Source organism: Carcharodon carcharias, chromosome 2 (genome assembly GCF_017639515.1).
Source record: "Carcharodon carcharias isolate sCarCar2 chromosome 2, sCarCar2.pri, whole genome shotgun sequence".
Lineage (NCBI taxonomy): Eukaryota > Metazoa > Chordata > Chondrichthyes > Lamniformes > Lamnidae > Carcharodon > Carcharodon carcharias.
The window spans coordinates 136,194,042-136,208,524 of NC_054468.1; positions in this window are offsets into that span (position 1 = coordinate 136,194,042).

Below are 14,483 nucleotides of genomic sequence, written 5' to 3' on the forward strand. Positions count from 1 at the left end.
GACTAAATTTCTCCACACAGGCCCTTGCCATTTCTGCACTTACCCTCACTGACCACAGCGTTGAATCTTTTGCGGCACTAAAGCCATGTGCGGCGCACCACGTTGTGCCCACTGACCTGGGTGGTGACCTCTGTACAGGCCTTCTTGGTCAGGTGGGACACCCTTCTCTTGTTGTCCCTGGGCACTGACCTCCTTGACCAGCAATCCCAGGCACTCATCTGAGAAATGGAGGGACAGAGTGCCCCCCCGACTTGCCCTCCCGCCTTCCCTGACCACCAGCTGCTGAGGCCATGACTGCACACCAGGACATTTTTTGATAACTTCAATACAGCTCCCTCAGCCTCCCCACACCTCCTGGCAGCCTTCGGGGAGATGCCTCTTCCATTTTTGAACACCGACAGAGACACCATTGGTGCTGGCGCCCAATGCATTCCCACCCCTGCACACGGGAAAAACCAACTGGCAGTCACGTTTCACGCTGGGCAGGCCTTAATTGGCCACCCAGCGTAATATCGCATTCACAGCGCAATCTCAGCCAGGAGTGGGTTTTACATCCGCTTCGAGTTCGGGTGCACCACGAGCGTAAAATTCAGGCCGTTCTGTCAATGATTGGCAAATGACAGTACAGTTGCTGCATAACACGAGGTCAGGTGTGGCTGTACAATGAATATATAAAATATTGAGAAGATCTTGTGGTGTGTGAGCTATTTCATCTGTAGACACCCTCTCAATCACATCTTTCCAGTTTTGTGATTCCATTGTTGTCATACATGGTTGCAATGCCTCATCTTCTTTTGTTGCCACTTTGATGTCAGCTAATTTTAGTGACTTTAGCACTGCATTTAGGCTTATATAGTTCAGCAACCTTTCCTTCATGACTAGTAGGACTGACTGTCAGCAACAAATGTCATGAAAGATAGTCTGCAGGGTTGAACTTGCCTGGCTGATAATCAACGTGGAACTTGTACTCTTGTAGCTTGAATATCCAATGGCCTATTCGAGTGGATGGTTTGCTAAGTGGATTGATGAACATGCTAACTAGGGGCCTATGCTCAGTCATTATGTCAATCTTGCTTCCATGCAAGAAGAGATAAAAGTGTAAGGGACCTCATGTGATTGAAAGCACTTCTCTCTCTGTTTGTGAATATCTTGTTCTACAGGTGTTAGCAACCTCTTTGCCATCTCAACAATTGATGGCTTCCCGTCTTGTCTTTCTACATGAGAACTGTACCTAAGCCACTGGGCTTGCATCCACAACTAACTGGGTGATTTTCTCAGAGGCAGAATAGGTGTCTGTGCAACTTGCTGACAACCATTGTTTGATCTGGTGTACAGCCTGTATGTGTGTCCAGTCCCACTTTGTGATCTCTTTTATCAGATCACATGGGGGGCAGATATTGTAGCAAGGTCGGGGATGAAGCAACTACAGTACCTGAGGAGTCCTAGCAGACTCCGGACTTCCTGCACATTTGTAGGATCCACAGCATTTGTAATGGTTTCAACTTGCTGTGGATCAGGTGATCCTTCTTCACTGCTGAACACATGACCAAAGGATTCAATTCTGCTTTTATTGAATAAACACTTGCCTTTTTCAAGGTGAGGTTGTGTTCTGTAAGGTGTTGTAGACATGCATGTAGACATGTTTCAAGGTCACTTTCAGTAGGAGCACATATGAGAATGTCATTGCTGATGTTCAGACTGTCTTTCCTTGAAGTGCTGACTGAATCATGCACTGAAACACCTAAGTTGCTGAGTGGACTCCAAAGTTCAGCCTCTTGAATCAAAAAAGTCCAATGTGAGTGGAGAATACTGTAAGAGACCTTGATTCTTCTGCAACCTCAATTTGATGGTAGCCTGCATTGATGTCAAGTTTGGCAAAGTGTTTAGCACCATTCACTGCCTCTATGATATCATCAGTTGTCGGTGTCAAGTGTCTTTCTTGTTGGACGTATGGCTTGGTTTGATGAATGCATATCAATGAAGATTCTAAACTGGTTTTCGCGTTTGGATCTCTTAACAACTTGTGCGGGCGAGACCCAAGAGGTAGTCTCATCTTCAACTTCTCAATAATATCAGGGTCAAGTAGGCACTACAGCTCCTTCTCTGTCTGCTTTCTGACATGAAGTGGTATTTGTCACCATTGAGGTATGACTGGGAGCCCATTAGCGTCTACATGCAGCTTAGGTGTGACACCTTGCACTTAGCTGATACCAGTGAAGCAGTCAACATACAATTTGAGAATGTCGTTGGTATGCATAAGATTTGTGTATGTGACTGCAATCATACGCAGATCTGTTGCGCATGCTATAGTGGAAAAGTAAAGCCTTTATCCTTTTGTCACCTGTGATGCAGAACCTGCCATTGCACTTACAAATTGTTGCAGTCACTTTTTCCAACATGGGAATACAAATGATGACTCTGAATGCACATCACAAAGTGGTAGATTGGGCATAGACAATACCGTCTTGATCAGCAATGCAGAGAATGCTCGTGATCAAAGTTCTGGGATTGTATTCCTTCCAAAGAGGAAACATCTTTGTAATAGCCCAAGATCAATTTTTATTTGTTTGGATGGCTTTTTTTGTGAGATTGGTATGTGTATGCGCTGTACAGGCTTTCCTGTTGTTAATCCCGAGCTGGAGTGCCTCTTGTGTGTATAACAATAGGCTACAGCAGGGGTGTTCAATCGCTTCGCATGAGGGACCACATTTCAATTTTTTTCTCATTCATTGTAGATCTATCACTTCTATTTACCTGCATTTTGAACAATGAGTCTGTGTGCCAGATACAGAGACATGGTGGGCCGAATTTTGGCTGTACATTGGGCAACCCTGGGCTAAAGCCTCAATGTGTTCACTAAATCTCCAACTTAAAATGCTGTTTCTGGAAAGTAGATCTTCCAAAAGTTACATACCTGAAACTAATGCTTCCTATTTTTCACTCTCTTAGTCACCATTGTGAAGTTCTTGAAGAAAGAATAAGAGTCAAAGAGTATTGCAGCACGGAAAGAGTCCCTTCAGCCCATTGTATCCGTGCTAGCCATCAAGCCCCTATCATCTCTAGTCCCATTTTCCAACACTTGGCCCATAGCCCTGTATGCTACGGCATTTCAAGTGCTCATCTATGTACTTCTTAAATGTTAAGAGGGTTCCCACCTCTACCACCCTTTCAGGCAGTGAGTTCCAGATACTCCTCCACCCCCTGGGTGAAAAATATTTTCCTCAAATCCCCTCTAAACCTCCTGCCCCTTACCTTAAATCTATGCTGCCTGGTTATTGACTCCTCCACAAGGGAGAAAAGTTTCTTCCTATCTACCCTATCTATGCCCCTCATAATTTTGAATACCTCAATCAGGTTCCCCCTCAGCCTTCTCTGCTCTAAGGAAAACAACCCCAGCCTATCCAGTGTCTCCTCACAGCTGAAACGCTCCAGCCCAGGCAACATCCTGGTGAATCTCCTCTGCACCATCTCTAGTGCAATCACATCCTTCCTATAATGTGGCGACCAGGATGCACACACTACTCCAGCTGTGGCCTAACTAGTGTTTTCTGCAGCTCCATCATAACCTCCCTGTTCTTGTATTCAATGCCTCAGCTAATAAAGGTGAGTATCCCATATGCCTTCTTAACCACCTTATCCACCTGTCCAGCTGCCTTCAAGGATCTATAGACATGCACACCAAGGTCCCTCTGATCCTCTGTACAATCTGGGCTCCTACCATTCATCATGTAATCCCTTGCCTTGTTAGTCCTCCCAAAATGCATCACCTCACATTTTTCAGGATTAAATTCTATTTTTCACTAATGTTGCCCATCTGACCAGCCTATCTATATCGTCCTGTAGTCTGAGGCTTTCCTCCTCGCTATTTACCACACCACCAATTTTCGTGTCAAATGCAAACTTACTGATCATACCTCTTACATCCATATCTAGATCATTAATGTACACTACAAACAGAAGGGACCCAGCATCGAACCCTGCGGTATGCCACCGGACACAGGCTTCCAGTCACAAAAACAACCTTTGATCATCTCCCTTTGCCTCCTGCCACTAAGCCAATTTTGGATACAATTTGCCAAATTGCCCTGGACCCCATGGGCTCTTACCTTCTTGCCCAGTCTCCCATGCAAGACCTTACCAAAAGCCTTACTGAAGTCTATGTAGACTACATCAACTGCACTACCCTCATCAACACACTTAGTCACCTCCTTGAAAAATTCAATCAAATTACTTAGACATGATCTCCTCCTGACAAAGTCATGCTGACTATCCTTGACTTATCCTCACCTCTCCAAGCGGAGATTAATTCTGTCCCTCAGAATTTTTTCCAAAAGTTTTCCTACCACTGATGTTAGACTCACTGGCCTGGTTTATCCCTACCTTCTTTTTTTCATTAATTCATTGGATGTGGGCATCACTGGCTAGGCCAGCATTTATTGCCCATCCATAATTGGCCTTGCTCAAAGGGCTTTGTTCAGACGGCAGTTAAGAGTCAACCACATTACTGAGGGTTTGGAGTCACAGGTAGGACAGACCAGGTAAGGACAGCAGATTTCCTTCCCTAAAGGACATTAGTTAACCAAATGGGTTTTTACAACAATTGACATTGGCTTCATGGTCATCATTAGACTGCTTCCAGATTTTTATTGAATTCAAATTCCACCATCTGTCATGGTGGGATTTGAACCCAGGTCCCCAGAGCATTACAAAAACAGAATTACATGGAAAAACTCAGCAGGTCTGGCAGCATCGGCAGAGAAGAAAAGAGTTGACATTTCGAGTCCTCATAATCCTTCAACACAACTAGGTGAATCCAAGGGAGGGGTGAAATATAAGCTGGTTTAAGGTGGGGGGGTGGGGGAGAAGTGGAGTCGGGGTGTGTTGTTGTAGGGACAAGCAAGCAATGATAGAAGCAGATCATCAAAAGATGTCACAGACAACAGAACAAAAGAACACATAGGTGTTGAAGTTGGTGATATTATCTAAACGAATGTGCTAATTAAGAATGAATGGTAAGGCACTCAAGGTATAGCTCTAGTGGGGGTGGGGGGAGCATAAAAGATTTAAAAATATTTAAAAATAATGGAAATAGGTGGGAAAAGAAAAATCTATATAATTTATTGGAAAAAACAAAAGGAAGGGGGAAGAAAGAGAAAGGGGGTAGGGATGGAGGAGGGAGTTCAAGACCAAAAGTTGTTGAATTCAATATTCAGTCCGGAAGGCTGTAAAGTGCCTAGTCGGAAGATGAGGTGCTGTACCTCCAGTTTGTGTTGGGCTTCACTGGAACAATGCAGCAAGCCAAGGACAGACATGTGGGCAAGAGAGCAGGGTGGAGTGTTAAAATGGCAAGCGACAGGGAGGTTTGGGACATTCTTGCGGACAGACCGCAGGTGTCCTGCAAAGCGGTTGCCCAGTTTATGTTTGGTCTCTCCAATATAGAGGAGCATTGGGAGCAACGAACACAGTAGACTAAGTTGGGGGAAATGCAAGTGAAATGCAGCTTCAATTGAAAGGAGTGTTTGGGCCCTTGGACGGTGAGGAGAGAGGAAGTGAAGGGGCAGGTGTTACATCTTTTGCGTGGGCATGGGGAGGTGCCATAGGTGGGGGTTGAGGAGTAGGGGGTGATGGAGGAGTGAACGAGGGTGTCCCAGAGGGAACGATCCCTACAGAATGCCGACAGGGAGGGGTGAAGGGAAGATGAGTTTGGTGGTGGCATCATGCTGGAGTTGGCGGAAATGGCGGAGGATGATCCTTTGAATGCGGAGGCTGGTGGGGTGATAAGTGAGGACAAGGGGAACCCTATCATGTTTCTGGGAGGGAGGAGAAGGCGTGAGGGCGGATGCGCGGGAGATGGGCCGGTCACGGTTGAGGGCCCTGTCAACGACCGTGGGTGGAAAACCTTGGTTAAGGAAGAAGGAGGACATGTCAGAGGAACTGTTTTTGAAGGTAGCATCATGGGAACAGATGCGATGGAGGCGAAGGAACTGAGAGAATGGGATGGAGTCCTTACAGGAACCGGAGTGTGAGGAGCTGTAGTCGAGGTAGCTGTGGGAGTCGGTGGGTTTGTAATGGATATTGGTGGACAGTCTATCAACAGAGATTGAGACAGAGAGGTCAAGGAAGGGAAGGGAAGTGTCAGAGATGGACCACTTGAAAATGATGGAGGGGGGGAGATTGGAAGCAAAATTAATAAATTTTTCCAAGTCCCGACGAGAGCATGAAGCAGCACTGAAGTAATCATCGATGTACCGGAGAAAGAGTTGTGGAAGGGAGCCGGAGTAGGACTGGAACAAGGAATGTTCCACATACCCCATAAAGAGACAGGCATAGCTGAGGCCCATGCGGGTACCCATAGCCACACCTTTTATTTGGAGGAAGTGAGAGGAGTTGAAGGAGAAATTGTTCAATGTGAGAACAAGTTCAGCCAGACGGAGGAGAGTAGTAGTGGATGGGGATTGTTCGGGCCTCTGTTCAAGGAAGAAGCTAAGGGCCCTCAGACCATCCTGTTGGGGGATGGAGGTGTAGAGTAATTGGACTTCCATGGTGAAGAGGAGGCAGTTGCGGCCAGGGAACTGGAAATTGTTGATGTGACGTAAGATGTCAGAGGAATCACGGGTGTAGGTGGGAAGGGACTGGACAAGGGGAGAGAGAAGGGAGTCAAGATAACGAGAAATGAGTTCTGTGGGGCAGGAGCAAGCTGACACGATCGCTCTACTGGGACAGTTCTGTTTGTGGATTTTGGGTAGGAGGTAGAAGCGGGCAGTCCGAGGTTGGGCGACTATCAGGTTGGAAGCTGTGGGAGGAAGATCCTCAGAGGAGATGAGGTCAGTGACAGTCCTGGAAACAATGGCTTGATGTTCAGTGGTGGGGCCATGGTCCAGGGAGAGGTAGGAGGAAGTGTCTGCGAGTTGACGCTCAGCCTCCGCGAGGTAGAGGTCAGTGCGCCAGACAACAACAGCACCACCCTTGTCAGCAGGTTTGATGACAATGTCAGGGTTGGACCTGAGAGAACAGAGTGCAGTAAGTTCAGAGAGAGAGAAATTAGACTGGGTGAAAGGAGTAGAGAAATTGAGACGACTAATGTTGCGTCAACAGTTCTCAATGAAAAGATCAAGAGAAGGTAAGAATCTAGAGGGAGGGGTCCAGGTGGAGGGAAAATATTGGAGGTGGGTAAAAGGATCCGTTGAACGGGGACCTCCATTGCTTTCCATTTCTCTCCTGGTGTTTGACAAGGTGTTTACTAAAACCCACTTTCACAGCCATATCTCCTTTCTCAGTGACTGTCGCCGTCTCCGACTTACCCCACATGGATTTCAACTGAAATTCCACCCCTCATGTTTCGAACCCACCCAGGATTACAGGTATCTCCGGGACATAAAACTTTTCTCGGACTGCAGTAACCGTCACATTCTGAGATCCACACTCAGTGCCATGCGCCACCTTATGAACACACTCGACCTCTCCCTCCAGCAGCACCGCCGTACCCTTTTTCAAAGCTGCAGGTGCCCCCAGTTTCATTTTATTCTTCGTCTCATCCGATGCCTCAAAAAGAAACTTTTTCTCTTTCTCTCAGGTGCTAAAGAACGCAAGCTCCAACAACTCATCGACACCAACACCCATATAGGACCCTCCATCCCTGCCTGTCCCTCCATCCCCACCCCATCTTCCAATCCCAGCCCCAGCCGTGTATTCACTATACCCCCTGACCTTCCCCTCTCCGATGCTGAACGTTCAGTGCTCAGCAAAGGACTTAGTTTCATACCCTTACGCCCTCACCTCAATGAATTTCGGGCTCGGCACAATGCTGAACTCTTCTTCCGCCGTCTTCGTCTCTAGGCTCACTTCTTTGGGCAGGAGTCCTCTCCCCATTCAACGGATCCTTTTATCCACCTCCAATATTCTCCTTCCACCTGGACCCCTCCCTCTTTTTCTTACCTTCTTTTGATCTTTTCATTGAGAATTGTCGGCGCGACATTAGTCGTCTCAATTTCTCTACTCCTCTCACCCAGTCTAATCTCTCTCTCTTTGAACTTACTGCACTCCGTTCTCTCAGGTTCAACCCTGACATTGTCTTCAAACCCTCTGACAAGGGTGGTGCTGTTGTTGCCTGGCGCACTGACCTCTACCTTGCGGAGGCTGAGCGTCAACTCGCAGACACTTCCTCCTACCTCTCCCTGGACCATGGCCCCACCACTGAACATCAAGCCATTGTTTCCAGGACTGTCACTGACCTAATCTGCTCTGGGGATCTTCCTCCCACAGCTTCCAACTTGATAGTCGCCCAACCTCGGACTGCCCGCTTCTACCTCCTACCCAAAATCCACAAACAGAACTGTCCCAGTAGAACGATCGTGTCAGCTTGCTCCTGCCCCACAGAACTCATTTCTCGTTATCTTGACTCCCTTCTCTCTCCCCTTGTCCAGTCCCTTCCCACCTACACCCGTGATTCCTCTGACATCTTACGTCACATCAACAATTTCCAGTTCCCTGGCCCCAACCGCTTCCTCTTCACCATGGACGTCCAATCCCTCTACACCTCCATCCCCCACCAGGATGGTCTGAGGGCCCTTAGCTTCTTCCTCGAACAGAGGCCCGAACAATCCCCATCCACTACTACTCTCCTCCGTCTGGCTGAACTTGTTCTCACATTGAACAATTTCTCCTTCAATTCCTCTCACTTCCTCCAAATAAAAGGTGTGGCTATGGGTACCCGCATGGGCCTCAGCTATGCCTGTCTCTTTATGGGGTATGTGGAACATTCCTTGTTCCAGTCCTACTCCGGCTCCCTTCCACAACTCTTTCTCCGGTACATCGATGATTACTTCAGTGCTGCTTCATGCTCTCGTCGGGACTTGGAAAAATTTATTAATTTTGCTTCCAATTTCCACCCCTCCATCATTTTCACGTGGTCTATCTCTGACACTTCCCTTCCCTTCCTTGACCTCTCTGTCTCAATCTCTGTTGATAGACTGTCTACCAATATCCATTACAAGCTTACCGTCTCCCACAGCTACCTCGACTACAGCTCCGCCATCCCCGCTTCCTGTAAGGACTCCATCCCATTCTCTCAGTTCCTTCGCCTCCATCGCATCTGTTCCCATGATGCTACCTTCACAAACAGTTCCTCTGACATGTCCTCCTTCTTCCTTAACCAAGGTTTTCCACCCACGGTCATTGACAGGGCCCTCAACCATGTCCGGCCCATCTCCCGCGCATCCGCCCTCACGCCTTCTCCTCCCTCCCAGAAACATGATAGGGTCCCCCTTGTCCTCACTTATCACCCCACCAGCCTCCGCATTCAAAGGATCATCCTCCGCCATTTCCGCCAACTCCAGCATGATGCCACCACCAAACACATCTTCCCTTCACACCCCCCTGTCGGCATTCCGTAGGGATCGTTCCCTCCGGGACACCCTGGTCCACTCCTCCATCACCCCCTACTCATCAACCCCCTCCTATGGCACCTCCCCATGCCCACGCAAAAGATGTAACACCTGCCCCTTCACTTCCTCTCTCCTCACCATCCAAGGGCCCAAACAATCCTTTCAAGTGAAGCAGCATTTCATTTGCATTTACCCCAACTTAGTCTACTGTATTCGTTGCTCCCAATGCGGTCTCCTCTACATTGGAGAGACCAAACGTAAACTGGGCAACCGCTTTATAGAACACCTGCGGTCTGTCCGCAAGAATGACCCAAACCTCCCTGTCGCTTGCCATTTTAACACTTCATCATGCTCTCTTGCCCACATGTCTGTCCTGGCTTGCTGCATTGTTCCAGTGAAGCCCAGCACAAACTGGACGAACAGCACCTCATCTTCCGACTAGACACTTTACAGCCTTCCGGACTGAATATTGAATTCAACAACTTTTGGTCTTGAACTCCCTCCTCCATCCCTACCCCTTTTCTGTTTCTTCCCCCTTCCTTTTGTTTTTTCCAATAATTTATATAGATTTTTCTTTTCCCACCTATTTCCATTATTTTTAAATCTTTTATGCGCTTCAACACCTATGTGTTCTTTTGTTCTGTTGTCTGTGACATCTTTTGATGATCTGCTCCTAACACTGCTTGCTTGTCCCTACATCCACACCACCCCCTCCACTTCTCTCCCCCCACTGAAACCCTCCCCCCCACCCCCCACACACCTTAAACCAGCTTATATTTCACCCCTTCCTTGGATTCACCTAGTTCTGTTGAAAGGTCATGAGGACTCGAAACGTCAATTCTTTTCTTCTCCGCCGATGCTGCCAGACCTGCTGAGTTTTTCCAGGTAATTCTGTTTTTGTTTTGGATTTCCAGCATCCGCAGTTTTTTGTTTTTATCCCCAGAGCATTACCCTGGGTCTCTGGATTATTAGTCTAGTGGCAATACCACTACATCATCAACTCCCCCACTGGATCTTGAATATCTTGAATAATGGTACCACATTAGTTATCACCCAGTCCTCTGGCGCCTCTCCAGGATTTGAAAATTAATGTCAGGGCCCCTGCAATCTCCTCCCTTGCCTCCCACAGCAGCCGAGGGTACACCTCATCTGGGTCTGGAGGTTTATCCACTTTTAAGCCCGCTAAAACTACTAATACCTCCTCCCTCACAATGCTAATTTATTCAAGTATATCACACCACCGCCCACCACCCCCCCATCCCCCAGCCGCCCCCCCACCCCCCATCCCCCAGCCCCCAGCCCCCACCCAACCCACCTGCCCCCCCCCCCCCCCCCATCCCCCCCCCCCACCGATTTCTATACCTACATTCTCCTTCTCTACAGTGAATACAGGTGTAAATTATTCATTTAAAACCTCACCTACATCTTCCGGCTCCTCTCACAGATTGCCACTTTGGTCCCTATTGGGTCCTACTCTTTCCCTGGTTATCCTCTTGCCCTTAATATATTTATAAAACGCCTCTGGATTTTCCTTTATTTTACCCGCTGGTGTTTTTTCATGCCCCCTCTTTGCTCTCCTAATTTCTTTTTTAAGTAACCCCCTGCACTTTCTATACTCCTCTAGGGATTCTGCTGTTTTGAGCCCTCGGTATCTACCATAAGCTTCCCTTTTATCCCTCATCCAATCCTGTACATTCTTTGACATCCAGGGTTCCCTGGACTTGTTGCTTCCACCCTTCACCTTTACGGGAACATGATGGCCCTGCACTCTCACTATTTCCTCTTTGAATGACTCGCATGCTCTGATGTAGATTTTCCTACAAGTAGCTGCTCCCAGTCCACTTTGGCCAGATCCTGTCTTATCATATTAAAATCGGCCTTCCCCTAATTCAAAACCTTTATTCCCAGCCCATCTTTGTTCTTTTCGATAACTACCTTAAATATTACTGTTATGTTCACTGTCACCGAAATGCTCCCCCACTGATACTTCTACCACTTGCCTGGCTTCGTTCTCTAAAATTAGGTCCAGCACTGCCCACTCTCTTGTATGACTTTCTATGTGCTGAATTAAAAAGCTCCCCTGGATACATTTTAATAATTCTGCCCCTCTAAACCGTTCACATTATGTCTATCCCAGTTAATATTGGGGGAGTTGAAAACCCCTACAATTATTACCCTATTATTTTTACACTTCTCTGAGATTTGCCTACATATCTGCCAATCTATCTCTCCTTGGCTGTTTGGGGGTCCATAGTACACTCCCATCAATGTGATTGCCCCCTTTTTGTTTTTATGTTCTTTCGATATGGCCTCATTTGAGGAACATTCTAAGATATCACCCTCCTTGTTGCAGTAATTGACACCTTGATCAATATTGTGACCCCGCCTCCTTTTTTTACATCCCCCCCCAAGTCGCCTGAAGACTCAATACCCCAGAATATTGAGCTGCCAGTCCTGCCCCTCCCTCAACCATCTCTCCGTTATAGCAATGACATCGTGTTCCCATGTGTTAATCAACGTCCTCAACTCACAAGAATCCTTACATTAAAATAAATGCCATCCAGCCTTGCCATGCTCCCTTGTGCCTTACCTTGAATATATATGCTCTGCCTTCCATATTCATAGAGTTATAGAGTTATACAGCACAGAATCAGGCCCTTCAGCCCAACCTGTCTGTGCTGGCCATCAAGCATCTATCTATTCTAATCCATTTTCCAGCACTTGGCCCACAGCCCTGTATGCTATGACATTTCAAGTGTTCATCTAAATACTTCTTAAATGTTGTGAGGGTTCCTGCCTCTACCACCCTCTGGGTAAAAAAATGTTTTCCTCAAATCCACTCTAATCCCCCTGCTCCTTACCTTAAATCCATGCCCCCTCGTTATTGACACCTCTGCTAAGGGAAAAAGTTTCTTCCCATCTACACTATCCATGACCCTCATAATTTTGTATACCTCAATCAGGCTCCCCCTAAACCTTCTCTGCTCTAAGGAAAACAACCCTAGCCTATCTAGTCTCTCTTCATAGCTCAAACGCTTCAGCCCAGGTAACATCCTGGTGAATTTCTTCTGCACCTTCTCCAGTGCAATCACATCCTTCATATATTGTGGTGACCAGAACTGCACACAGTACTCCAGCTGTGGCCTAACTAGCATTTTATACAGCTCCAACATAACCTTCATGCTCTTATATTCTATGCCTCGGCTAATAAAGGCAAATATCCCATATGCCTTCTTAACCAGCTTATCTACCTGTGCTGCTACCTTCAAGGATCTATGGACATGTACACCAAGGTCCCTCTGATCCTCTGTACTGTACAAAGGGATGTACAAAGGGATCTGGGTGTCCTTGCACACCAGTCAATGAAAGTAAACATGCAGGTGCAGCCAGCAATTAGGAAGGCAAATGGTATGTTGGCCTTCATTGCAAGAGGATTTGAGTTCAGAAGTAGGGATGTCTTACTGCAGTTATACAAGGTCTTGGTGAGACCACACCTGGAGTATTCTGTGCAGTTTTGGTCTCCCTACCTAAGAAAGGATATACTTGCCATAGAGGGAGTGCAGTGAAGGGTCACTAGGCTGATACGGGGAAGGCAGGGCTGTCGTATGAGGAGAGATTGGTTCGACTGGGCTGGTATTCACTAGAGTTTAGAAGAATGAGAAGGGATCTGATTGAAACATATAAAATTCTAACAGGGCTAGACAGACTGGATGCAGGGAGGATGTCTCCCCTGGTTGGGGAGTCTAGAAACAAGGGCACAGTCTCAGGATATAAGACAGGCCATTTAGGACTGAGATGAGGAAAACTTTCTTCATTCAGAGCGTGGTCAACCTGTGGAATTGTCTCCCACAGAAGGCTGTGGAGGCTGGGTCACTGAGTATATTCAAGAAAGAAATTGATAATTCTTTGAAGATTAGGGACATCAAAGGGTATGGAGAGAAAGCAGGAATATGGCGTTGAGATAGAGGATCAACCATGATCATATTGAATGGTGGAGCAGGCTCGAATGGCCTACTCCTGCTCCTAATTTCTATGTTTCCTACGGTCCTATCATTCATTGTGTATTTCCTTGCCAGGTTACTCCTTCCAGACTGACTTGGTTTTTCTTCTACACTTGTCTGTGCATCACGCCCCCACTGTGCCTCCACTCCATATCCCATCCACCTGCCAAATTAGTTTAAACCCCCACTAACAGCACTAGCAAACCCCCCTGCAAGGATGTTGGCCCTGTTCAGGTTCAGGTGCAACCTGTCGGACATGTACAGGTCCCACCTTTCCCAGAAATGGACCAAATGATCCAGGAATCTAAAGCCATCCCTCCTGCACCAACTCTCCAGCCACGGATTCATCTGCTCTATCCGCATCCATCTGCTCTATCCACCTATGGCACCGGGAGTAATCCAGAGATTACAATCTTTGAGGTCCTGCTTTTCAATCTGCTACCTAGCTCCTTAAATTCTTGTTGCAGGACCTCATCCCTCTTTCCACTTATGTTGCTGGTACCAATGTGAACCACGATCTCTGACTGCTCACCCTCCCCCTTCCGCCCTGTTCAGTGATATCCTTGACCCTGGCCACACGGAGGCAACACACCATTCTGGAGTCTTGTCTGCGGCGGCAAAAACATCTGTCTCTACCTCTCACTATTGAGTCTCCTACCACCATTGCTCTTCCTCTCCTTCTCCCCCCTTGTGCAGCTGGGTTCTGGCTGCACTCCCCAGATGAACCGTCACTCTCACCATCTTCCAACACAGAAAAACTGCTCTTGAGTGAGATGCACTCTGGGGCTTTCCAGACTACCTGCCTGCCTCCCTTCTTCTGACTGGTCCCATTCCTTCTCTGACTGCACGTCCTTCAGCTGCGGGGTGACCATGTCTAAAAACGTGCTATCCACGTAACTCAGCCTCATGGATGCACTGCTGTGCCTCCAGCCAATAGTCAAGCTCCGAAACCCGGCGTTCAAGCTGGTCAAATCGGTGGCACTTCCTGCTGACGTGGTCATCCAGACTGCCAGGAGCATCTAAGAATTCCCACATATTGCAGGCCATGCAACACATGGGACTGAGCTCCCCGCCATACCTTTAGTTAAAATACTCTTAC